General features: G+C 38.0%; 19 non-coding genes across 19 annotated transcripts; all 19 read left to right on the plus strand.

Annotated features, from left to right (window-relative positions):
* Nucleotides 1-725: 725 nt before the first annotated feature.
* Nucleotides 726-798, plus strand: TRNAR-UCG (transfer RNA arginine (anticodon UCG)). The gene has a single exon. It is a non-coding gene; the product is annotated as a tRNA-Arg (tRNA).
* A 3,716-nt stretch (nt 799-4,514) lies between these two features.
* Nucleotides 4,515-4,587, plus strand: TRNAR-UCG (transfer RNA arginine (anticodon UCG)). Its single transcript has one exon. It is a non-coding gene; the product is annotated as a tRNA-Arg (tRNA).
* Nucleotides 4,588-5,440: 853 nt separating this feature from the next.
* Nucleotides 5,441-5,513, plus strand: TRNAR-UCG (transfer RNA arginine (anticodon UCG)). Its single transcript has one exon. It is a non-coding gene; the product is annotated as a tRNA-Arg (tRNA).
* Nucleotides 5,514-6,368: 855 nt separating this feature from the next.
* TRNAR-UCG (transfer RNA arginine (anticodon UCG)) lies at nt 6,369-6,441 on the plus strand. The gene has a single exon. It is a non-coding gene; the product is annotated as a tRNA-Arg (tRNA).
* A 424-nt stretch (nt 6,442-6,865) lies between these two features.
* TRNAR-UCG (transfer RNA arginine (anticodon UCG)) lies at nt 6,866-6,938 on the plus strand. Its single transcript has one exon. It is a non-coding gene; the product is annotated as a tRNA-Arg (tRNA).
* A 1,846-nt stretch (nt 6,939-8,784) lies between these two features.
* On the plus strand, nt 8,785-8,857 carry TRNAR-UCG (transfer RNA arginine (anticodon UCG)). The gene has a single exon. It is a non-coding gene; the product is annotated as a tRNA-Arg (tRNA).
* Nucleotides 8,858-10,635: 1,778 nt separating this feature from the next.
* Nucleotides 10,636-10,708, plus strand: TRNAR-UCG (transfer RNA arginine (anticodon UCG)). The gene has a single exon. It is a non-coding gene; the product is annotated as a tRNA-Arg (tRNA).
* An 856-nt stretch (nt 10,709-11,564) lies between these two features.
* TRNAR-UCG (transfer RNA arginine (anticodon UCG)) lies at nt 11,565-11,637 on the plus strand. Its single transcript has one exon. It is a non-coding gene; the product is annotated as a tRNA-Arg (tRNA).
* An 853-nt stretch (nt 11,638-12,490) lies between these two features.
* On the plus strand, nt 12,491-12,563 carry TRNAR-UCG (transfer RNA arginine (anticodon UCG)). Its single transcript has one exon. It is a non-coding gene; the product is annotated as a tRNA-Arg (tRNA).
* An 855-nt stretch (nt 12,564-13,418) lies between these two features.
* On the plus strand, nt 13,419-13,491 carry TRNAR-UCG (transfer RNA arginine (anticodon UCG)). Its single transcript has one exon. It is a non-coding gene; the product is annotated as a tRNA-Arg (tRNA).
* Nucleotides 13,492-14,344: 853 nt separating this feature from the next.
* Nucleotides 14,345-14,417, plus strand: TRNAR-UCG (transfer RNA arginine (anticodon UCG)). Its single transcript has one exon. It is a non-coding gene; the product is annotated as a tRNA-Arg (tRNA).
* An 856-nt stretch (nt 14,418-15,273) lies between these two features.
* Nucleotides 15,274-15,346, plus strand: TRNAR-UCG (transfer RNA arginine (anticodon UCG)). Its single transcript has one exon. It is a non-coding gene; the product is annotated as a tRNA-Arg (tRNA).
* An 853-nt stretch (nt 15,347-16,199) lies between these two features.
* TRNAR-UCG (transfer RNA arginine (anticodon UCG)) lies at nt 16,200-16,272 on the plus strand. Its single transcript has one exon. It is a non-coding gene; the product is annotated as a tRNA-Arg (tRNA).
* Nucleotides 16,273-17,128: 856 nt separating this feature from the next.
* TRNAR-UCG (transfer RNA arginine (anticodon UCG)) lies at nt 17,129-17,201 on the plus strand. Its single transcript has one exon. It is a non-coding gene; the product is annotated as a tRNA-Arg (tRNA).
* Nucleotides 17,202-18,620: 1,419 nt separating this feature from the next.
* On the plus strand, nt 18,621-18,693 carry TRNAR-UCG (transfer RNA arginine (anticodon UCG)). The gene has a single exon. It is a non-coding gene; the product is annotated as a tRNA-Arg (tRNA).
* An 853-nt stretch (nt 18,694-19,546) lies between these two features.
* TRNAR-UCG (transfer RNA arginine (anticodon UCG)) lies at nt 19,547-19,619 on the plus strand. Its single transcript has one exon. It is a non-coding gene; the product is annotated as a tRNA-Arg (tRNA).
* Nucleotides 19,620-21,400: 1,781 nt separating this feature from the next.
* Nucleotides 21,401-21,473, plus strand: TRNAR-UCG (transfer RNA arginine (anticodon UCG)). Its single transcript has one exon. It is a non-coding gene; the product is annotated as a tRNA-Arg (tRNA).
* Nucleotides 21,474-22,329: 856 nt separating this feature from the next.
* Nucleotides 22,330-22,402, plus strand: TRNAR-UCG (transfer RNA arginine (anticodon UCG)). Its single transcript has one exon. It is a non-coding gene; the product is annotated as a tRNA-Arg (tRNA).
* Nucleotides 22,403-23,255: 853 nt separating this feature from the next.
* Nucleotides 23,256-23,328, plus strand: TRNAR-UCG (transfer RNA arginine (anticodon UCG)). Its single transcript has one exon. It is a non-coding gene; the product is annotated as a tRNA-Arg (tRNA).
* Nucleotides 23,329-23,676: the final 348 nt, after the last annotated feature.

Below are 23,676 nucleotides of genomic sequence, written 5' to 3' on the forward strand. Positions count from 1 at the left end.
AAATTACTACAAATATAAGACAAAGGACAGTTTCATTCAAATCTTTTAAAGCAAACCTTTAAATAAAAGTCATCAGAAACAGAGGGATATATTTGAAGAAGTTACCTGGTGGAAACACTGCTTTTAGCCATTGTTAGAGAAATGAAAACAGAAAAATTCTTTGGAAATAATGCTTTTTCTTTCTCATCAACTTATGCAAATCATTGGAATTGCCACTTATGCCAAAAAGAGAGAGCTCTGAAAGTGTGTTTCTAACAAAAGGCAGTTTTCTCTCTCAAATTGTTTCACAAGTTTGAAAAAAATGAAGCATCTGCATTAACTCCTAAAGGTGTCCATGTTTTCTGCCAAGTGACCTCATGGAAGAAGAGGATTCTGTTTTGGCTTGTCCTTCCACATTGTTGTCAAGTTTGAAGAATTGAAACATCTGCATTCCCTTCTAACAGTAGATTTCCTCTATTTGACTGAGCAGACAAATTCGGCTCTGCTCATTTCTGGGGAATCGAAAATCAAGATGTTGTTTTGCAAAGCTTTGCCTTTCTTCCATCGTTACTTAATCTATCTTTTAAAATTGCTGTCACTGCTTGAAAGAGTGTGCAGTAAGTGGTGCCTCTTTCGGACAAAGGGAGGTTTCTCCAATTTTTTTCACAAGTTGAATCGCTTCTGCAATTTGTCATGCTATGTTTTTTCTTTTTCCCAGATACGCTGCCACGCACACCCAAAATTGAGACCGCGTGGCCTAATGGATAAGGCGTCTGACTTCGAATCAGAAGATTGAGGGTTTGAGTCCCTTCGTGGTCGATGTTTATGAAGCTTCAAACACCATGCAGAAGCCTGTCATGTTCTTCTGAAAAGGGGCAAGTTTATTTGTTACTTTTAATGATAAAAAATGGTGCGTTTAACTAAATCATGGGTCGTCAACCTGGTCCCTACCGCCCACTAGTGGGCGTTTTAGGATTTCAGGTGGGCGGTAGGGATTTCCAGGTTTTGACGACCTGACGACCGGGCGGGCGGGTGCGAGCCGGCGGTACCCCTGCGACTGGGTACCGCCGTGACAAATTGCGGCTCCGGCAGGGGCGGCAAACCGCCGGGGCTGCATATTGAGGGGTCCATCGGGTGGCCCATGCTGTCAGGGCCACCCGATGGATGTGGATTGTGAGGGGGCCCGGTCAGCGCTGGGCGCTTTAACAGCGCGACCGGGCCCCCTGTGATGACATCGCAGAGCTGGGAGGAAGTGACCGCACGTCACTCCTCCCAGCTAACCCTGAGAGCCGCGCGGGAGGAAGACCAGGGAGTCAGAGTGGGAACTCTGACTCCCATCCACCTGAGCCACCACTGGACCCCAGGGAAAGTCACCTTCCTGAATCTAAAAGGTAGGAAACAGGAGGGTGACTTAAATATAATGTGTGTGTGTGTGTGTGTGTGTCTTTGTATGTATGTCTTGTGTGTCTGTATATATGTGTGTCTTGTGTGTGTGTATGTATGTGTGTCTTGTGTGTGTCTGTATGTATGTGTCTTGTGTGTATGTGTGTCTGTATGTGTATGTATGTGTGTCTGTGTGTGTGTCGTGTGTGTCTGTATGTGTCGTGTGTGTGTATCTGTGTCTGTATTTGTGTGTGTATGTGTGTGTGTGTGTGTGTGTATGTATGTGTCGTGTGTGTATGTATGTGTCGTGTGTGTATGTGTGTATGTATGTGTGTCGTGTGTGTGTCTGTATGTGTTGTGTGTGTCTGTATGTGTCATGTGTGTCTGTATGTGTCGTGTATGTATGTGTCGTGTGTGTGTATCTATGTGTCTGTATTTGTGTATCTATGTGTCTGTATTTGTGTGTGTGTGTATGTATGTGTTGTGTGTGTGTATGTATGTCGTGTGTATGTAAGTGTTGTGTGTGTGTATGTATGTCGTGTGTGTATGTGTTGTGTGTGTGTATGTATGTGTCGTGTGTGTGTATGTATGTGTCGTGTGTGTGTATGTATGTGTATGTGTCGTGTATGTGTCGTGTGTGTGTGTGTATGTGTGTGTGTATTTGTCGTGTGTGTGTGTGTGTATGTGTCGTGTGTGTATGTATGTGTCGTGTGTGTGTATGTATGTGTGTCGTGTGTGTGTCTGTATGTGTGTCGTGTGTGTGTCTGTATGTGTGTCTGTATGTGTGTCTGTATGTGTGTCTGTATGTGTGTCTGTATGTGTGTCTGTATGTGTGTCTTGTATGTGTGTCTTGTATGTGTGTCTTGTATGTGTGTCTTGTATGTGTGTCTTGTACGTGTGTCTTGTACGTGTGTCTGTCTGTTATAGTGGACTATATAGTAAGTGGGCTACCTAGCTCAGCCTTCCTACTGGGCATTGCTACAAGGAAGGTTAAAAAATAGAAAAAAGGGGAAAAAAAGGTGGGGAGGGGAATTGAGGAGGGAGAGGAGATGAGCTGACGCACAAGAAAAATCATAGAGAGATAATATGAGAAATCATATTATGCGCAAACAGAGAAGTCGTCTGAATATCACTGAAAGAGACCTTCGTTTGTTCCTTACGAAAATCGAACCAGATATCAAATATTTAGTCTCGCAGCATCAACCTCAAGGATCTCATTAATCACTAGTAAAGGTAATTTCAATTTACTTTATTGTTTTCTCATTAAACTTTATAAAGTTAAAAACCTTATAAACCTGCATTAAGTAGAAATAAAAAGATAAATGTACGTACATTTATTTTTTGTAAAACACCCTCCTTTCTAAAAAATATTCTGCATTTGCGCGAAAACTGGTGGGCGGTAAGGAAATTTTTTCAACCAAAAAGTTGCATTAGTGGGCGGTAGGTAAAAAAAGGTTGACTACCACTGAACTAAATCAAACAACCCTATGATGGAAAATTACTACAAATATAAGATAAAGGACAGTTTCCTTCAAATCTTTTAAAGCAAACCATTAAAAAAAAGTCATCAGAAACAGAGGGATATATTTGAAGAAGTTACCTGGTGTAAACACTGCTTTTAGCCATTGTTAGAGAAATGAAAACAGAAAAATTCTTTGGAAATCATGCTATTTCTTTCTCATCAACTTATGCAAATCATTGGAATTGCCACTTATGCCAAAAAGAGAGAGCTCTGAAAGTGTGTTTCTAACAAAAGGCAGTTTTCTCTCTCAAATTGTTTCACAAGTTTGAAAAAAATGAAGCATCTGCATTAACTCCTAAAGGTGTCCATGTTTTCTGCCAAGTGACCTCATGGAAGAGGAGGATTCTGTTTTGGCTTGTCCTTCCACGTTGTTGTCGTCAAGTTTGAAGAATTGAAACATCTGCATTCCCTTCTAACAGTAGATTTCCTCTATTTGACTGAGCGGACAAATTCGGCTCTGCTCATTTCTGGGGAATCGAAAATCAAGATGTTGTTTTGCAAAGCTTTGCCTTTCTTCCATCGTTACTTAATCCATCTTTTAAAATTGCTGTCACTGCTTGAAAGAGTGTGCAGTAAGTGGTGCCTCTTTCGGACAAAGGGAGGTTTCTCCAATTTTTTTCACAAGTTGAATCGCTTCTGCAATTTGTCATGCTATGTTTTTTCTTTTTCCTAGATACGCTGCCATACACACCCAAAATTGAGACCGCGTGGCCTAATGGATAAGGCGTCTGACTTCAAATCAGAAGATTGAGGGTTCGAGTCCTTTCGTGGTCGATGTTTATGAAGCTTCAAACACCAATGCAGAAGCCTGTCATGTTCTTCTGAAAAGGGGCAAGTTTATTTGTTACTTTTAATGATAAAAATTGGTGCGTTTAACTAAATCAAACAACCCTATGATGGAAAATTACTACAAATATAAGATAAAGGACAATTTCCTTCAAATCTTTTAAAGCAAACCTTTAAAAAAAAGTCATCAGAAACAGAGGGATATATTTGAAGAAGTTACTTGGTGGAAACACTGCTTTTAGCCATTGTTAGAGAAATGAAAACAGAAAAATTCTTTGGAAATCATGCTATTTCTTTCTCATCAACTTATGCAAATCATTGGAATTGCCACTTATGCCAAAAAGAGAGAGCTCTGAAAGTGTGTTTCTAACAAAAGGCAGTTTTCTCTCTCAAATTGTTTCACAAGTTTGAAAAAAATGAAGCATCTGCATTAACTCCTAAAGGTGTCCATGTTTTCTGCCAAGTGACCTCATGGAAGAGGAGGATTCTGTTTTGGCTTGTCCTTCCACGTTGTTGTCGTCAAGTTTGAAGAATTGAAACATCTGCATTCCCTTCTAACAGTAGATTTCCTCTATTTGACTGAGCGGACAAATTCGGCTCTGCTCATTTCTGGGGAATCGAAAATCAAGATGTTGTTTTGCAAAGCTTTGCCTTTCTTCCATCGTTACTTAATCCATCTTTTAAAATTGCTGTCACTGCTTGAAAGAGTGTGCAGTAAGTGGTGCCTCTTTCGGACAAAGGGAGGTTTCTCCAATTTTTTTCACAAGTTGAATCGCTTCTGCAATTTGTCATGCTATGTTTTTTTCTTTTTCCCAGATACGCTGCCACACACACCCAAAATTGAGACCGCGTGGCCTAATGGATAAGGCGTCTGACTTCGAATCAGAAGATTGAGGGTTCGAGTCCCTTCGTGGTCGATGTTTATGAAGCTTCAAACACCAATGCAGAAGCATGTCATGTTCTTCTGAAAAGGGGCAAGTTTCTTTGTTACTTTTAATGATAAAAATTGGTGCGTTAAACTAAATCAAACAACCCTATGATGGAAAATTACTACAAATATAAGATAAAGGACAGTTTCCTTCAAATCTTTTAAAGCAAACCTTTAAATAAAAGTCATCAGAAACAGAGGAATATATTGGAAGAAGTTACCTGGTGGAAACACTGCTTTTAGCCATTGTTAGAGAAATGAAAACAGAAAAATTCTTTGGAAATCATGCTATTTCTTTCTCATCAACTTATGCAAATCATTGGAATTGCCACTTATGCCAAAAAGAGAGAGCTCTGAAAGTGTGTTTCTAACAAAAGGCAGTTTTCTCTCTCAAATTGTTTCACAAGTTTGAAAAAAATGAAGCATCTGCATTACCTCCTAAAGGTGTCCATGTTTTCTGCCAAGTGACCTCATGGAAGAGGAGGATTCTGTTTTGGCTTGTCCTTCCACGTTGTTGTCAAGTTTGAAGAATTGAAACATCTGCATTCCCTTCTAACAGTAGATTTCCTCTATTTGACTGAGGGGACAAATTCGGCTCTGCTCATTTCTGGGGAATCGAAAATCAAGATGTTGTTGTGCAAAGCTTTGCCTTTCTTCCATCATTACTTAATCCATCTTTTAAAATTGCTGTCACTGCTTGAAAGAGTGTGCAGTAAGTGGTGCCTCTTTCGGACAAAGGCAGGTTTCTCCAATTTTTTTCACAAGTTGAATCGCTTCTGCAATTTGTCATGCTATGTTTTTTCTTTTTCCCAGATACGCTGCCACATCACACCCAAAATTGAGACCGCGTGGCCTAATGGATAAGGCGTCTGACTTCGAATCAGAAGATTGAGGGTTCGAGTCCCTTCGTGGTCGATGTTTATGAAGCTTCAAACACCAATGAAGAAGCCTGTCATGTTCTTCTGAAAAGGGGCAAGTTTATTTGTTACTTTTAATGATAAAAATTGGTGCGTTTAACTAAATCAAACAACCCTATGATGGAAAATTACTACAAATATAAGATAAAGGACAGTTTCCTTCAAATCTTTTAAAGCAAACCTTTAAATAAAAGTAATCAGAAACAGAGGGATATATTTGAAGAAGTTACCTGGTGGAAACACTGCTTTTAGCCATTGTTAGAGAAATGAAAACAGAAAAATTCTTTGGAAATCATGCTATTTCTTTCTCATCAACTTATGCAAATCATTGGAATTGCCACTTATGCCAAAAAGAGAGAGCTCTGAAAGTATGTTTCTAACAAAAGGCAGTTTTCTCTCTCAAATTGTTTCACAAGTTTGAAAAAAATGAAGCATCTGCATTAACTCCTAAAGGTGTCCATGTTTTCTGCCAAGTGACCTCATGGAAGAGGAGGATTCTGTTTTGGCTTGTCCTTCCACGTTGTTGTCGTCAAGTTTGAAGAATTGAAACATCTGCATTCCCTTCTAACAGTAGATTTCCTCTATTTGACTGAGCGGACAAATTCGGCTCTGCTCATTTCTGGGGAATCGAAAATCAAGATGTTGTTTTGCAAAGCTTTGCCTTTCTTCCATCGTTACTTAATCCATCTTTTAAAATTGCTGTCACTGCTTGAAAGAGTGTGCAGTAAGTGGTGCCTCTTTCGGACAAAGGGAGGTTTCTCCAATTTTTTTCACAAGTTGAATCGCTTCTGCAATTTGTCATGCTTTGTTTTTTCTGTTTCCCAGATACGCTGCCACACACACCCAAAATTGAGACCGCGTGGCCTAATGGATAAGGCGTCTGACTTCGAATCAGAAGATTGAGGGTTCGAGTCCCTTCGTGGTCGATGTTTATGAAGCTTCAAACACCAATGCAGAAGCCTGTCATGTTCTTCTGAAAAGGGGCAAGTTTCTTTGTTACTTTTAATGATAAAAATTGGTGCGTTTAACTAAATCAAACAACCCTATGATGGAAAATTACTACAAATATAAGATAAAGGACAGTTTCCTTCAAATCTTTTAAAGCAAACCTTTAAATAAAAGTCATCAGAAACAGAGGGATATATTGGAAGAAGTTACCTGGTGGAAACACTGCTTTTAGCCATTGTTAGAGAAATGAAAACAGAAAAATTCTTTGGAAATCATGCTATTTCTTTCTCATCAACTTATGCAAATCATTGGAATTGCCACTTATGCCAAAAAGAGAGAGCTCTGAAAGTGTGTTTCTAACAAAAGGCAGTTTTCTCTCTCAAATTGTTTCACAAAAATTGAGACCGCGTGGCCTAATGGATAAGGCGTCTGACTTCGAATCAGAAGATTGAGGGTTCGAGTCCCTTCGTGGTCGATGTTTATGAAGCTTCAAACACCAATGCAGAAGACTGTCATGTTCTTCTGAAAAGGGGCAAGTTTATTTGTTACTTTTAATGATAAAAATTGGTGCGTTTAACTAAATCAAAAAACCCTATGATGGAAAATTACTACAAATATAAGATAAAGGACAGTTTCCTTCAAATCTTTTAAAGCAAACCTTTAAATAAAAGTCATCAGAAACAGAGGAATATATTGGAAGAAGTTACCTGGTGGAAACACTGCTTTTAGCCATTGTTAGAGAAATGAAAACAGAAAAATTCTTTGGAAATCATGCTATTTCTTTCTCATCAACTTATGCAAATCATTGGAATTGCCACTTATGCCAAAAAGAGAGAGCTCTGAAAGTGTGTTTCTAACAAAAGGCAGTTTTCTCTCTCAAATTGTTTCACAAGTTTGAAAAAAATGAAGCATCTGCATTAACTCCTAAAGGTGTCCATGTTTTCTGCCAAGTGACCTCATGGAAGAGGAGGATTCTGTTTTGGCTTGTCCTTCCACGTTGTTGTCAAGTTTGAAGAATTGAAACATCTGCATTCCCTTCTAACAGTAGATTTCCTCTATTTGACTGAGGGGACAAATTCGGCTCTGCTCATTTCTGGGGAATCGAAAATCAAGATGTTGTTTTGCAAAGCTTTGCCTTTCTTCCATCGTTACTTAATCCATCTTTTAAAATTGCTGTCACTGCTTGAAAGAGTGTGCAGTAAGTGGTGCCTCTTTCGGACAAAGGGAGGTTTCTCCAATTTTTTTCACAAGTTGAATCGCTTCTGCAATTTGTCATGCTTTGTTTTTTCTGTTTCCCAGATACGCTGCCACACACACCCAAAATTGAGACCGCGTGGCCTAATGGATAAGGCGTCTGACTTCAAATCAGAAGATTGAGGGTTCGAGTCCCTTCGTGGTCGATGTTTATGAAGCTTCAAACACCAATGCAGAAGCCTGTCATGTTCTTCTGAAAAGGGGCAAGTTTCTTTGTTACTTTTAATGATAAAAATTGGTGCGTTTAACTAAATCAAACAACCCTATGATGGAAAATTACTACAAATATAAGATAAAGGACAGTTTCCTTCAAATCTTTTAAAGCAAACCTTTAAATAAAAGTCATCAGAAACAGAGGGATATATTGGAAGAAGTTACCTGGTGGAAACACTGCTTTTAGCCATTGTTAGAGAAATGAAAACAGAAAAATTCTTTGGAAATCATGCTATTTCTTTCTCATCAACTTATGCAAATCATTGGAATTGCCACTTATGCCAAAAAGAGAGAGCTCTGAAAGTGTGTTTCTAACAAAAGGCAGTTTTCTCTCTCAAATTGTTTGACAAAAATTGAGACCGCGTGGCCTAATGGATAAGGCGTCTGACTTCGAATAAGAAGATTGAGGGTTCGAGTCCCTTCGTGGTCGATGTTTATGAAGCTTCAAACACCAATGCAGAAGACTGTCATGTTCTTCTGAAAAGGGGCAAGTTTATTTGTTACTTTTAATGATAAAAATTGGTGCGTTTAACTAAATCAAACAACCCTATGATGGAAAATTACTACAAATATAAGATAAAGGACAGTTTCCTTCAAATCTTTTAAAGCAAACCTTTAAATAAAAGTCATCAGAAACAGAGGAATATATTGGAAGAAGTTACCTGGTGGAAACACTGCTTTTAGCCATTGTTAGAGAAATGAAAACAGAAAAATTCTTTGGAAATCATGCTATTTCTTTCTCATCAACTTATGCAAATCATTGGAATTGCCACTTATGCCAAAAAGAGAGAGCTCTGAAAGTGTGTTTCTAACAAAAGGCAGTTTTCTCTCTCAAATTGTTTCACAAAAATTGAGACCGCGTGGCCTAATGGATAAGGCGTCTGACTTCGAATCAGAAGATTGAGGGTTCGAGTCCCTTCGTGGTCGATGTTTATGAAGCTTCAAACACCAATGCAGAAGACTGTCATGTTCTTCTGAAATGGGGCAAGTTTATTTGTTACTTTTAATGATAAAAATTGGTGCGTTTAACTAAATCAAACAACCCTATGATGGAAAATTACTACAAATATAAGATAAAGGACAGTTTCCTTCAAATCTTTTAAAGCAAACCTTTAAATAAAAGTCATCAGAAACAGAGGAATATATTGGAAGAAGTTACCTGGTGGAAACACTGCTTTTAGCCATTGTTAGAGAAATGAAAACAGAAAAATTCTTTGGAAATCATGCTATTTCTTTCTCATCAACTTATGCAAATCATTGGAATTGCCACTTATGCCAAAAAGAGAGAGCTCTGAAAGTGTGTTTCTAACAAAAGGCAGTTTTCTCTCTCAAATTGTTTCACAAGTTTGAAAAAAATGAAGCATCTGCATTAACTCCTAAAGGTGTCCATGTTTTCTGCCAAGTGACCTCATGGAAGAGGAGGATTCTGTTTTGGCTTGTCCTTCCACGTTGTTGTCAAGTTTGAAGAATTGAAACATCTGCATTCCCTTCTAACAGTAGATTTCCTCTATTTGACTGAGGGGACAAATTCGGCTCTGCTCATTTCTGGGGAATCGAAAATCAAGATGTTGTTTTGCAAAGCTTTGCCTTTCTTCCATCGTTACTTAATCCATCTTTTAAAATTGCTGTCACTGCTTGAAAGAGTGTGCAGTAAGTGGTGCCTCTTTCGGACAAAGGGAGGTTTCTCCAATTTTTTTCACAAGTTGAATCGCTTCTGCAATTTGTCATGCTTTGTTTTTTCTGTTTCCCAGATACGCTGCCACACACACCCAAAATTGAGACCGCGTGGCCTAATGGATAAGGCGTCTGACTTCAAATCAGAAGATTGAGGGTTCGAGTCCCTTCGTGGTCGATGTTTATGAAGCTTCAAACACCAATGCGGAAGACTGTCATGTTCTTCTGAAAAGGGGCAAGTTTATTTGTTACTTTTAATGATAAAAATTGGTGCGTTTAACTAAATCAAACAACCCTATGATGGAAAATTACTACAAATATAAGATAAAGGACAGTTTCCTTCAAATCTTTTAAAGCAAACCTTTAAATAAAAGTCATCAGAAACAGAGGGATATATTGGAAGAAGTTACCTGGTGGAAACACTGCTTTTAGCCATTGTTAGAGAAATGAAAACAGAAAAATTCTTTGGAAATCATGCTATTTCTTTCTCATCAACTTATGCAAATCATTGGAATTGCCACTTATGCCAAAAAGAGAGAGCTCTGAAAGTGTGTTTCTAACAAAAGGCAGTTTTCTCTCTCAAATTGTTTCACAAGTTTGAAAAAAATTAAGCATCTGCATTAACTCCTAAAGGTGTCCATGATTTCTGCCAAGTGACCTCATGGAAGAGGAGGATTCTGTTTTGGCTTGTCCTTCCACGTTGTTGTCAAGTTTGAAGAATTGAAACATCTGCATTCCCTTCTAACAGTAGATTTCCTCTATTTGCCTGAGCGGACAAATTCGGCTCTGCTCATTTCTGGGGAATCGAAAATCAAGATGTTGTTTTGCAAAGCTTTGCCTTTCTTCCATCATTACTTAATCCATCTTTTAAAATTGCTGTCACTGCTTGAAAGAGTGTGCAGTAAGTGGTGCCTCTTTCGGACAAAGGCAGGTTTCTCCAATTTTTTTCACAAGTTGAATCGCTTCTATAATTTGTCATGCTATGTTTTTTCTTTTTCCCAGATGCGCTGCCACATCACACCTAAAATTGAGACCGCGTGGCCTAATGGATAAGGCGTCTGACTTCGAATCAGAAGATTGAGGGTTCGAGTCCCTTCGTGGTCGATGTTTATGAAGCTTCAAACACCAATGAAGAAGCCTGTCATGTTCTTCTGAAAAGGGGCAAGTTTATTTGTTACTTTTAATGATAAAAATTGGTGCGTTTAACTAAATCAAACAACCCTATGATGGAAAATTACTACAAATATAAGATAAAGGACAGTTTCCTTCAAATCTTTTAAAGCAAACCTTTAAATAAAAGTAATCAGAAACAGAGGGATGTATTTGAAGAAGTTACCTGGTGGAAACACTGCTTTTAGCCATTGTTAGAGAAATGAAAACAGAAAAATTCTTTGGAAATCATGCTATTTCTTTCTCATCAACTTATGCAAATCATTGGAATTGCCACTTATGCCAAAAAGAGAGAGCTCTGAAAGTATGTTTCTAACAAAAGGCAGTTTTCTCTCTCAAATTGTTTCACAAGTTTGAAAAACATGAAGCATCTGCATTAACTCCTAAAGGTGTCCATGTTTTCTGCCAAGTGACCTCATGGAAGAGGAGGATTCTGTTTTGGCTTGTCCTTCCACGTTGTTGTCGTCAAGTTTGAAGAATTGAAACATCTGCATTCCCTTCTAACAGTAGATTTCCTCTATTTGACTGAGCGGACAAATTCGGCTCTGCTCATTTCTGGGGAATCGAAAATCAAGATGTTGTTTTGCAAAGCTTTGCCTTTCTTCCATCGTTACTTAATCCATCTTTTAAAATTGCTGTCACTGCTTGAAAGAGTGTGCAGTAAGTGGTGCCTCTTTCGGACAAAGGGAGGTTTCTCCAATTTTTTTCACAAGTTGAATCGCTTCTGCAATTTGTCATGCTATGTTTTTTTCTTTTTCCCAGATACGCTGCCACACACACCCAAAATTGAGACCGCGTGGCCTAATGGATAAGGCGTCTGACTTCGAATCAGAAGATTGAGGGTTCGAGTCCCTTCGTGGTCGATGTTTATGAAGCTTCAAACACCAATGCAGAAGCATGTCATGTTCTTCTGAAAAGGGGCAAGTTTCTTTGTTACTTTTAATGATAAAAATTGGTGCGTTAAACTAAATCAAACAACCCTATGATGGAAAATTACTACAAATATAAGATAAAGGACAGTTTCTTTCAAATCTTTTAAAGCAAACCTTTAAATAAAAGTCATCAGAAACAGAGGAATATATTGGAAGAAGTTACCTGGTGGAAACACTGCTTTTAGCCATTGTTAGAGAAATGAAAACAGAAAAATTCTTTGGAAATCGTGCTATTTCTTTCTCATCAACTTATGCAAATCATTGGAATTGCCACTTATGCCAAAAAGAGAGAGCTCTGAAAGTGTGTTTCTAACAAAAGGCAGTTTTCTCTCTCAAATTGTTTCACAAGTTTGAAAAAAATGAAGCATCTGCATTAACTCCTAAAGGTGTCCATGTTTTCTGCCAAGTGACCTCATGGAAGAGGAGGATTCTGTTTTGGCTTGTCCTTCCACGTTGTTGTCAAGTTTGAAGAATTGAAACATCTGCATTCCCTTCTAACAGTAGATTTCCTCTATTTGACTGAGGGGACAAATTCGGCTCTGCTCATTTCTGGGGAATCGAAAATCAAGATGTTGTTTTGCAAAGCTTTGCCTTTCTTCCATCATTACTTAATCCATCTTTTAAAATTGCTGTCACTGCTTGAAAGAGTGTGCAGTAAGTGGTGCCTCTTTCGGACAAAGGCAGGTTTCTCCAATTTTTTTCACAAGTTGAATCGCTTCTGCAATTTGTCATGCTATGTTTTTTCTTTTTCCCAGATACGCTGCCACATCACACCCAAAATTGAGACCGCGTGGCCTAATGGATAAGGCGTCTGACTTCGAATCAGAAGATTGAGGGTTCGAGTCCCTTCGTGGTCGATGTTTATGAAGCTTCAAACACCAATGAAGAAGCCTGTCATGTTCTTCTGAAAAGGGGCAAGTTTATTTGTTACTTTTAATGATAAAAATTGGTGCGTTTAACTAAATCAAACAACCCTATGATGGAAAATTACTACAAATATAAGATAAAGGACAGTTTCCTTCAAATCTTTTAAAGCAAACCTTTAAATAAAAGTAATCAGAAACAGATTGATATATTTGAAGAAGTTACCTGGTGGAAACACTGCTTTTAGCCATTGTTAGAGAAATGAAAACAGAAAAATTCTTTGGAAATCATGCTATTTCTTTCTCATCAACTTATGCAAATCATTGGAATTGCCACTTATGCCAAAAAGAGAGAGCTCTGAAAGTATGTTTCTAACAAAAGGCAGTTTTCTCTCTCAAATTGTTTCACAAGTTTGAAAAAAATGAAGCATCTGCATTAACTCCTAAAGGTGTCCATGTTTTCTGCCAAGTGACCTCATGGAAGAGGAGGATTCTGTTTTGGCTTGTCCTTCCACGTTGTTGTCGTCAAGTTTGAAGAATTGAAACATCTGCATTCCCTTCTAACAGTAGATTTCCTCTATTTGACTGAGCGGACAAATTCGGCTCTGCTCATTTCTGGGGAATCGAAAATCAAGATGTTGTTTTGCAAAGCTTTGCCTTTCTTCCATCGTTACTTAATCCATCTTTTAAAATTGCTGTCACTGCTTGAAAGAGTGTGCAGTAAGTGGTGCCTCTTTCGGACAAAGGGAGGTTTCTCCAATTTTTTTCACAAGTTGAATCGCTTCTGCAATTTGTCATGCTATGTTTTTTCTTTTTCCCAGATACGCTGCCACACACACTCAAAATTGAGACCGCGTGGCCTAATGGATAAGGCGTCTGACTTCGAATCAGAAGATTGAGGGTTCAAGTCCCTTCGTGGTTGATGTTTATAAAGCTTCAAACACCAATGCAGAAGCCTGGCATGTTCTTCTGAAAAGGGGCAAGTTTCTTTGTTACTTTTAATGATAAAAATTGGTGCGTTTAACTAAATCAAACAACCCTATGATGGAAAATTACTACAAATATAAGATAAAGGACAGTTTCCTTCAAATCTTTTAAAGCAAACCTTTAAATAAAAGTCATCAGAAACAGAGGGATATATTGGAAGAAGTTACCTGGTGGAAACACTGCTTTTAGCCATTGTTAGAGAAATGAAAACAGAAAAATTCTTTGGAAATCATGCTATTTCTTTCTCATCAACTTATGCAAATCATTGGAATTGCCACTTATGCCAAAAAGAGAGAGCTCTGAAAGTGTGTTTCTAACAAAAGGCAGTTTTCTCTCTCAAATTGTTTCACAAGTTTGAAAAAAATGAAGCATCTGCATTAACTCCTAAAGGTGTCCATGTTTTCTGCCAAGTGACCTCATGGAAGAGGAGGATTCTGTTTTGGCTTGTCCTTCCACGTTGTTGTCAAGTTTGAAGAATTGAAACATCTGCATTCCCTTCTAACAGTAGATTTCCTCTATTTGCCTGAGCGGACAAATTCGGCTCTGCTCATTTCTGGGGAATCGAAAATCAAGATGTTGTTTTGCAAAGCTTTGCCTTTCTTCCATCATTACTTAATCCATCTTTTAAAATTGCTGTCACTGCTTGAAAGAGTGTGCAGTAAGTGGTGCCTCTTTCGGACAAAGGCAGGTTTCTCCAATTTTTTTCACAAGTTGAATCGCTTCTATAATTTGTCATGCTATGTTTTTTCTTTTTCCCAGATGCGCTGCCACATCACACCTAAAATTGAGACCGCGTGGCCTAATGGATAAGGCGTCTGACTTCGAATCAGAAGATTGAGGGTTCGAGTCCCTTCGTGGTCGATGTTTATGAAGCTTCAAACACCAATGAAGAAGCCTGTCATGTTCTTCTGAAAAGGGGCAAGTTTATTTGTTACTTTTAATGATAAAAATTGGTGCGTTTAACTAAATCAAACAACCCTATGATGGAAAATTACTACAAATATAAGATAAAGGACAGTTTCCTTCAAATCTTTTAAAGCAAACCTTTAAATAAAAGTAATCAGAAACAGAGGGATATATTTGAAGAAGTTACCTGGTGGAAACACTGCTTTTAGCCATTGTTAGAGAAATGAAAACAGAAAAATTCTTTGGAAATCATGCTATTTCTTTCTCATCAACTTATGCAAATCATTGGAATTGCCACTTATGCCAAAAAGAGAGAGCTCTGAAAGTATGTTTCTAACAAAAGGCAGTTTTCTCTCTCAAATTGTTTCACAAGTTTGAAAAAAATGAAGCATCTGCATTAACTCCTAAAGGTGTCCATGTTTTCTGCCAAGTGACCTCATGGAAGAGGAGGATTCTGTTTTGGCTTGTCCTTCCACGTTGTTGTCGTCAAGTTTGAAGAATTGAAACATCTGCATTCCCTTCTAACAGTAGATTTCCTCTATTTGACTGAGCGGACAAATTCGGCTCTGCTCATTTCTGGGGAATCGAAAATCAAGATGTTGTTTTGCAAAGCTTTGCCTTTCTTCCATCGTTACTTAATCCATCTTTTAAAATTGCTGTCACTGCTTGAAAGAGTGTGCAGTAAGTGGTGCCTCTTTCGGACAAAGGGAGGTTTCTCCAATTTTTTTCACAAGTTGAATCGCTTCTGCAATTTGTCATGCTATGTTTTTTTCTTTTTCCCAGATACGCTGCCACACACACCCAAAATTGAGACCGCGTGGCCTAATGGATAAGGCGTCTGACTTCGAATCAGAAGATTGAGGGTTCGAGTCCCTTCGTGGTCGATGTTTATGAAGCTTCAAACACCAATGAAGAAGCCTGTCATGTTCTTCTGAAAAGGGGCAAGTTTATTTGTTACTTTTAATGATAAAAATTGGTGCGTTTAACTAAATCAAACAACCCTATGATGGAAAATTACTACAAATATAAGATAAAGGACAGTTTCCTTCAAATCTTTTAAAGCAAACCTTTAAAAAAAAGTCATCAGAAACAGAGGGATATATTTGAAGAAGTTACCTGGTGGAAACACTGCTTTTAGCCATTGTTAGAGAAATGAAAACAGAAAAATTATTTGGAAATCATGCTATTTCTTTCTCATCAACTTATGCAAATCATTGGAATTGCCACTTATGCCAAAAAGAGAGAGCTCTGAAAGTGTGTTTCTAACAAAAGGCAGTTTTCTCTCTCAAATTGTTTCACAAGTTTGAAACAAATGAAGCATCTGCATTAACTCCTAAAGGTGTCCATGTTTTCTGCCAAGTGACCTCATGGAATAGGAGGATTCTGTTTTGGCTTGTCCTTCCACGTTGTTGTCAAGTTTGAAGAATTGAAACATCTGCATTCCCTTCTAACAGTAGATTTCCTCTATTTGCCTGAGCGGACAAATTCGGCTCTGCTCATTTCTGGGGAATCGAAAATCAAGATGTTGTTTTGCAAAGCTTTGCCTTTCTTCCATCATTACTTAATCCATCTTTTAAAATTGCTGTCACTGCTTGAAAGAGTGTGCAGTAAGTGGTGCCTCTTTCGGACAAAGGCAGGTTTCTCCAATTTTTTTCACAAGTTGAATCGCTTCTATAATTTGTCATGCTATGTTTTTTCTTTTTCCCAGATGCGCTGCCACATCACACCTAAAATTGAGACCGCGTGGCCTAATGGATAAGGCGTCTGACTTCGAATCAGAAGATTGAGGGTTCGAGTCCCTTCGTGGTCGATGTTTATGAAGCTTCAAACACCAATGAAGAAGCCTGTCATGTTCTTCTGAAAAGGGGCAAGTTTATTTGTTACTTTTAATGATAAAAATTGGTGCGTTTAACTAAATCAAACAACCCTATGATGGAAAATTACTACAAATATAAGATAAAGGACAGTTTCCTTCAAATCTTTTAAAGCAAACCTTTAAATAAAAGTAATCAGAAACAGAGGGATATATTTGAAGAAGTTACCTGGTGGAAACACTGCTTTTAGCCATTGTTAGAGAAATGAAAACAGAAAAATTCTTTGGAAATCATGCTATTTCTTTCTCATCAACTTATGCAAATCATTGGAATTGCCACTTATGCCAAAAAGAGAGAGCTCTGAAAGTATGTTTCTAACAAAAGGCAGTTTTCTCTCTCAAATTGTTTCACAAGTTTGAAAAAAATGAAGCATCTGCATTAACTCCTAAAGGTGTCCATGTTTTCTGCCAAGTGACCTCATGGAAGAGGAGGATTCTGTTTTGGCTTGTCCTTCCACGTTGTTGTCGTCAAGTTTGAAGAATTGAAACATCTGCATTCCCTTCTAACAGTAGATTTCCTCTATTTGACTGAGCGGACAAATTCGGCTCTGCTCATTTCTGGGGAATCGAAAATCAAGATGTTGTTTTGCAAAGCTTTGCCTTTCTTCCATCGTTACTTAATCCATCTTTTAAAATTGCTGTCACTGCTTGAAAGAGTGTGCAGTAAGTGGTGCCTCTTTCGGACAAAGGGAGGTTTCTCCAATTTTTTTCACAAGTTGAATCGCTTCTGCAATTTGTCATGCTATGTTTTTTTCTTTTTCCCAGATACGCTGCCACACACACCCAAAATTGAGACCGCGTGGCCTAATGGATAAGGCGTCTGACTTCGAATCAGAAGATTGAGGGTTCGAGTCCCTTCGTGGTCGATGTTTATGAAGCTTCAAACACCAATGCAGAAGCATGTCATGTTCTTCTGAAAAGGGGCAAGTTTCTTTGTTACTTTTAATGATAAAAATTGGTGCGTTAAACTAAATCAAACAACCCTATGATGGAAAATTACTACAAATATAAGATAAAGGACAGTTTCTTTCAAATCTTTTAAAGCAAACCTTTAAATAAAAGTCATCAGAAACAGAGGAATATATTGGAAGAAGTTACCTGGTGGAAACACTGCTTTTAGCCATTGTTAGAGAAATGAAAACAGAAAAATTCTTTGGAAATCGTGCTATTTCTTTCTCATCAACTTATGCAAATCATTGGAATTGCCACTTATGCCAAAAAGAGAGAGCTCTGAAAGTGTGTTTCTAACAAAAGGCAGTTTTCTCTCTCAAATTGTTTCACAAGTTTGAAAAAAATGAAGCATCTGCATTAACTCCTAAAGGTGTCCATGTTTTCTGCCAAGTGACCTCATGGAAGAGGAGGATTCTGTTTTGGCTTGTCCTTCCACGTTGTTGTCAAGTTTGAAGAATTGAAACATCTGCATTTTCTTCTAACAGTAGATTTCCTCTATTTGACTGAGGGGACAAATTCGGCTCTGCTCATTTCTGGGGAATCGAAAATCAAGATGTTGTTTTGCAAAGCTTTGCCTTTCTTCCATCATTACTTAATCCATCTTTTAAAATTGCTGTCACTGCTTGAAAGAGTGTGCAGTAAGTGGTGCCTCTTTCGGACAAAGGCAGGTTTCTCCAATTTTTTTCACAAGTTGAATCGCTTCTGCAATTTGTCATGCTATGTTTTTTCTTTTTCCCAGATACGCTGCCACATCACACCCAAAATTGAGACCGCGTGGCCTAATGGATAAGGCGTCTTATGCAAATCATTGGAATTGCCACTTATGCCAAAAAGAGAGAGCTCTGAAAGTGTGTTTCTAACAAAAGGCAGTTTTCTCTCTCAAATTGTTTCACAAGTTTGAAACAAATGAAGCATCTGCATTAACTCCTAAAGGTGTCCATGTTTTCTGCCAAGTGACCTCATGGAAGAGGAGGATTCTGTTTTGGCTTGTCCTTCCACGTTGTTGTCGTCAAGTTTGAAGAATTGAAACATCTGCATTCCCTTCTAACAGTAGATTTCCTCTATTTGACTGAGCGGACAAATTCGGCTCTGCTCATTTCTGGGGAATCGAAAATCAAGATGTTGTTTTGCAAAGCTTTGCCTTTCTTCCATCGTTACTTAATCCATCTTTTAAAATTGCTGTCACTGCTTGAAAAAGTGTGCAGTAAGTGGTGCCTCTTTCGGACAAAGGGAGGTTTCTCCAATTTTTTTCACAAGTTGAATCGCTTCTGCAATTTGTCATGCTATGTTTTTTTCTTTTTCCCAGATACGCTGCCACACACACCCAAAATTGAGACCGCGTGGCCTAATGGATAAGGCGTCTGACTTCGAATCAGAAGATTGAGGGTTCGAGTCCCTTCGTGGTCGATGTTTATGAAGCTTCAAACACCAATGCAGAAGCATGTCATGTTCTTCTGAAAAGGGGCAAGTTTCTTTGTTACTTTTAATGATAAAAATTGGTGCGTTAAACTAAATCAAACAACCCTATGATGGAAAATTACTACAAATATAAGATAAAGGACAGTTTCTTTCAAATCTTTTAAAGCAAACCTTTAAATAAAAGTCATCAGAAACAGAGGAATATATTGGAAGAAGTTACCTGGTGGAAACACTGCTTTTAGCCATTGTTAGAGAAATGAAAACAGAAAAATTCTTTGGAAATCGTGCTATTTCTTTCTCATCAACTTATGCAAATCATTGGAATTGCCACTTATGCCAAAAAGAGAGAGCTCTGAAAGTGTGTTTCTAACAAAAGGCAGTTTTCTCTCTCAAATTGTTTCACAAGTTTGAAAAAAATGAAGCATCTGCATTAACTCCTAAAGGTGTCCATGTTTTCTGCCAAGTGACCTCATGGAAGAGGAGGATTCTGTTTTGGCTTGTCCTTCCACGTTGTTGTCAAGTTTGAAGAATTGAAACATCTGCATTCCCTTCTAACAGTAGATTTCCTCTATTTGACTGAGGGGACAAATTCGGCTCTGCTCATTTCTGGGGAATCGAAAATCAAGATGTTGTTTTGCAAAGCTTTGCCTTTCTTCCATCATTACTTAATCCATCTTTTAAAATTGCTGTCACTGCTTGAAAGAGTGTGCAGTAAGTGGTGCCTCTTTCGGACAAAGGCAGGTTTCTCCAATTTTTTTCACAAGTTGAATCGCTTCTGCAATTTGTCATGCTATGTTTTTTCTTTTTCCCAGATACGCTGCCACATCACACCCAAAATTGAGACCGCGTGGCCTAATGGATAAGGCGTCTGACTTCGAATCAGAAGATTGAGGGTTCGAGTCCCTTCGTGGTCGATGTTTATGAAGCTTCAAACACCAATGAAGAAGCCTGTCATGTTCTTCTGAAAAGGGGCAAGTTTATTTGTTACTTTTAATGATAAAAATTGGTGCGTTTAACTAAATCAAACAACCCTATGATGGAAAATTACTACAAATATAAGATAAAGGACAGTTTCCTTCAAATCTTTTAAAGCAAACCTTTAAATAAAAGTAATCAGAAACAGAGGGATATATTTGAAGAAGTTACCTGGTGGAAACACTGCTTTTAGCCATTGTTAGAGAAATGAAAACAGAAAAATTCTTTGGAAATCATGATATTTCTTTCTCATCAACTTATGCAAATCATTGGAATTGCCACTTATGCCAAAAAGAGAGAGCTCTGAAAGTATGTTTCTAACAAAAGGCAGTTTTCTCTCTCAAATTGTTTCACAAGTTTGAAAAAAATGAAGCATCTGCATTAACTCCTAAAGGTGTCCATGTTTTCTGCCAAGTGACCTCATGGAAGAGGAGGATTCTGTTTTGGCTTGTCCTTCCACGTTGTTGTCGTCAAGTTTGAAGAATTGAAACATCTGCATTCCCTTCTAACAGTAGATTTCCTCTATTTGACTGAGCGGACAAATTCGGCTCTGCTCATTTCTGGGGAATCGAAAATCAAGATGTTGTTTTGCAAAGCTTTGCCTTTCTTCCATCGTTACTTAATCCATCTTTTAAAATTGCTGTCACTGCTTGAAAGAGTGTGCAGTAAGTGGTGCCTCTTTCGGACAAAGGGAGGTTTCTCCAATTTTTTTCACAAGTTGAATCGCTTCTGCAATTTGTCATGCTATGTTTTTTCTTTTTCCCAGATACGCTGCCACACACACTCAAAATTGAGACAGCGTGGCCTAATGGATAAGGCGTCTGACTTCGAATCAGAAGATTGAGGGTTCAAGTCCCTTCGTGGTTGATGTTTATAAAGCTTCAAACACCAATGCAGAAGCCTGGCATGTTCTTCTGAAAAGGGGCAAGTTTCTTTGTTACTTTTAATGATAAAAATTGGTGCGTTTAACTAAATCAAACAACCCTATGATGGAAAATTACTACAAATATAAGATAAAGGACAGTTTCCTTCAAATCTTTTAAAGCAAACCTTTAAATAAAAGTCATCAGAAACAGAGGGATATATTGGAAGAAGTTACCTGGTGGAAACACTGCTTTTAGCCATTGTTAGAGAAATGAAAACAGAAAAATTCTTTGGAAATCATGCTATTTCTTTCTCATCAACTTATGCAAATCATTGGAATTGCCACTTATGCCAAAAAGAGAGAGCTCTGAAAGTGTGTTTCTAACAAAAGGCAGTTTTCTCTCTCAAATTGTTTCACAAGTTTGAAAAAAATGAAGCATCTGCATTAACTCCTAAAGGTGTCCATGTTTTCTGCCAAGTGACCTCATGGAAGAGGAGGATTCTGTTTTGGCTTGTCCTTCCACGTTGTTGTCAAGTTTGAAGAATTGAAACATCTGCATTCCCTTCTAACAGTAGATTTCCTCTATTTGCCTGAGCGGACAAATTCGGCTCTGCTCATTTCTGGGGAATCGAAAATCAAGATGTTGTTTTGCAAAGCTTTGCCTTTCTTCCATCATTACTTAATCCATCTTTTAAAATTGCTGTCACTGCTTGAAAGAGTGTGCAGTAAGTGGTGCCTCTTTCGGACAAAGGCAGGTTTCTCCAATTTTTTTCACAAGTTGAATCGCTTCTATAATTTGTCATGCTATGTTTTTTCTTTTTCCCAGATGCGCTGCCACATCACACCTAAAATTGAGACCGCGTGGCCTAATGGATAAGGCGTCTGACTTCGAATCAGAAGATTGAGGGTTCGAGTCCCTTCGTGGTCGATGTTTATGAAGCTTCAAACACCAATGAAGAAGCCTGTCATGTTCTTCTGAAAAGGGGCAAGTTTATTTGTTACTTTTAATGATAAAAATTGGTGCGTTTAACTAAATCAAACAACCCTATGATGGAAAATTACTACAAATATAAGATAAAGGACAGTTTCCTTCAAATCTTTTAAAGCAAACCTTTAAATAAAAGTAATCAGAAACAGAGGGATATATTTGAAGAAGTTACCTGGTGGAAACACTGCTTTTAGCCATTGTTAGAGAAATGAAAACAGAAAAATTCTTTGGAAATCATGCTATTTCTTTCTCATCAACTTATGCAAATCATTGGAATTGCCACTTATGCCAAAAAGAGAGAGCTCTGAAAGTATGTTTCTAACAAAAGGCAGTTTTCTCTCTCAAATTGTTTCACAAGTTTGAAAAAAATGAAGCATCTGCATTAACTCCTAAAGGTGTCCATGTTTTCTGCCAAGTGACCTCATGGAAGAGGAGGATTCTGTTTTGGCTTGTCCTTCCACGTTGTTGTCGTCAAGTTTGAAGAATTGAAACATCTGCATTCCCTTCTAACAGTAGATTTCCTCTATTTGACTGAGCGGACAAATTCGGCTCTGCTCATTTCTGGGGAATCGAAAATCAAGATGTTGTTTTGCAAAGCTTTGCCTTTCTTCCATCGTTACTTAATCCATCTTTTAAAATTGCTGTCACTGCTTGAAAGAGTGTGCAGTAAGTGGTGCCTCTTTCGGACAAAGGGAGGTTTCTCCAATTTTTTTCACAAGTTGAATCGCTTCTGCAATTTGTCATGCTATGTTTTTTTCTTTTTCCCAGATACGCTGCCACACACACCCAAAATTGAGACCGCGTGGCCTAATGGATAAGGCGTCTGACTTCGAATCAGAAGATTGAGGGTTCGAGTCCCTTCGTGGTCGATGTTTATGAAGCTTCAAACACCAATGAAGAAGCCTGTCATGTTCTTCTGAAAAGGGGCAAGTTTATTTGTTAATTTTAATGATAAAAATTGGTGCGTTTAACTAAATCAAACAACCCTATGATGGAAAATTACTACAAATATAAGATAAAGGACAGTTTCCTTCAAATCTTTTAAAGCAAACCTTTAAAAAAAAGTAATCAGAAACAGAGGGATATATTTGAAGAAGTTACCTGGTGGAAACACTGCTTTTAGCCATTGTTAGAGAAATGAAAACAGAAAAATTATTTGGAAATCATGCTATTTCTTTCTCATCAACTTATGCAAATCATTGGAATTGCCACTTATGCCAAAAAGAGAGAGCTCTGAAAGTGTGTTTCTAACAAAAGGCAGTTTTCTCTCTCAAATTGTTTCACAAGTTTGAAACAAATGAAGCATCTGCATTAACTCCTAAAGGTGTCCATGTTTTCTGCCAAGTGACCTCATGGAAGAGGAGGATTCTGTTTTGGCTTGTCCTTCCACGTTGTTGTCAAGTTTGAAGAATTGAAACATCTGCATTCCCTTCTAACAGTAGATTTCCTCTATTTGCCTGAGCGGACAAATTCGGCTCTGCTCATTTCTGGGGAATCGAAAATCAAGATGTTGTTTTGCAAAGCTTTGCCTTTCTTCCATCATTACTTAATCCATCTTTTAAAATTGCTGTCACTGCTTGAAAGAGTGTGCAGTAAGTGGTGCCTCTTTCGGACAAAGGCAGGTTTCTCCAATTTTTTTCACAAGTTGAATCGCTTCTATAATTTGTCATGCTATGTTTTTTCTTTTTCCCAGATGCGCTGCCACATCACACCTAAAATTGAGACCGCGTGGCCTAATGGATAAGGCGTCTGACTTCGAATCAGAAGATTGAGGGTTCGAGTCCCTTCGTGGTCGATGTTTATGAAGCTTCAAACACCAATGAAGAAGCCTGTCATGTTCTTCTGAAAAGGGGCAAGTTTATTTGTTACTTTTAATGATAAAAATTGGTGCGTTTAACTAAATCAAACAACCCTATGATGGAAAATTACTACAAATATAAGATAAAGGACAGTTTCCTTCAAATCTTTTAAAGCAAACCTTTAAATAAAAGTAATCAGAAACAGAGGGATATATTTGAAGAAGTTACCTGGTGGAAACACTGCTTTTAGCCATTGTTAGAGAAATGAAAACAGAAAAATTCTTTGGAAATCATGCTATTTCTTTCTCATCAACTTATGCAAATCATTGGAATTGCCACTTATG

Source organism: Pelobates fuscus, chromosome 9, assembly GCF_036172605.1.
Source record: "Pelobates fuscus isolate aPelFus1 chromosome 9, aPelFus1.pri, whole genome shotgun sequence".
NCBI lineage: Eukaryota > Metazoa > Chordata > Amphibia > Anura > Pelobatidae > Pelobates > Pelobates fuscus.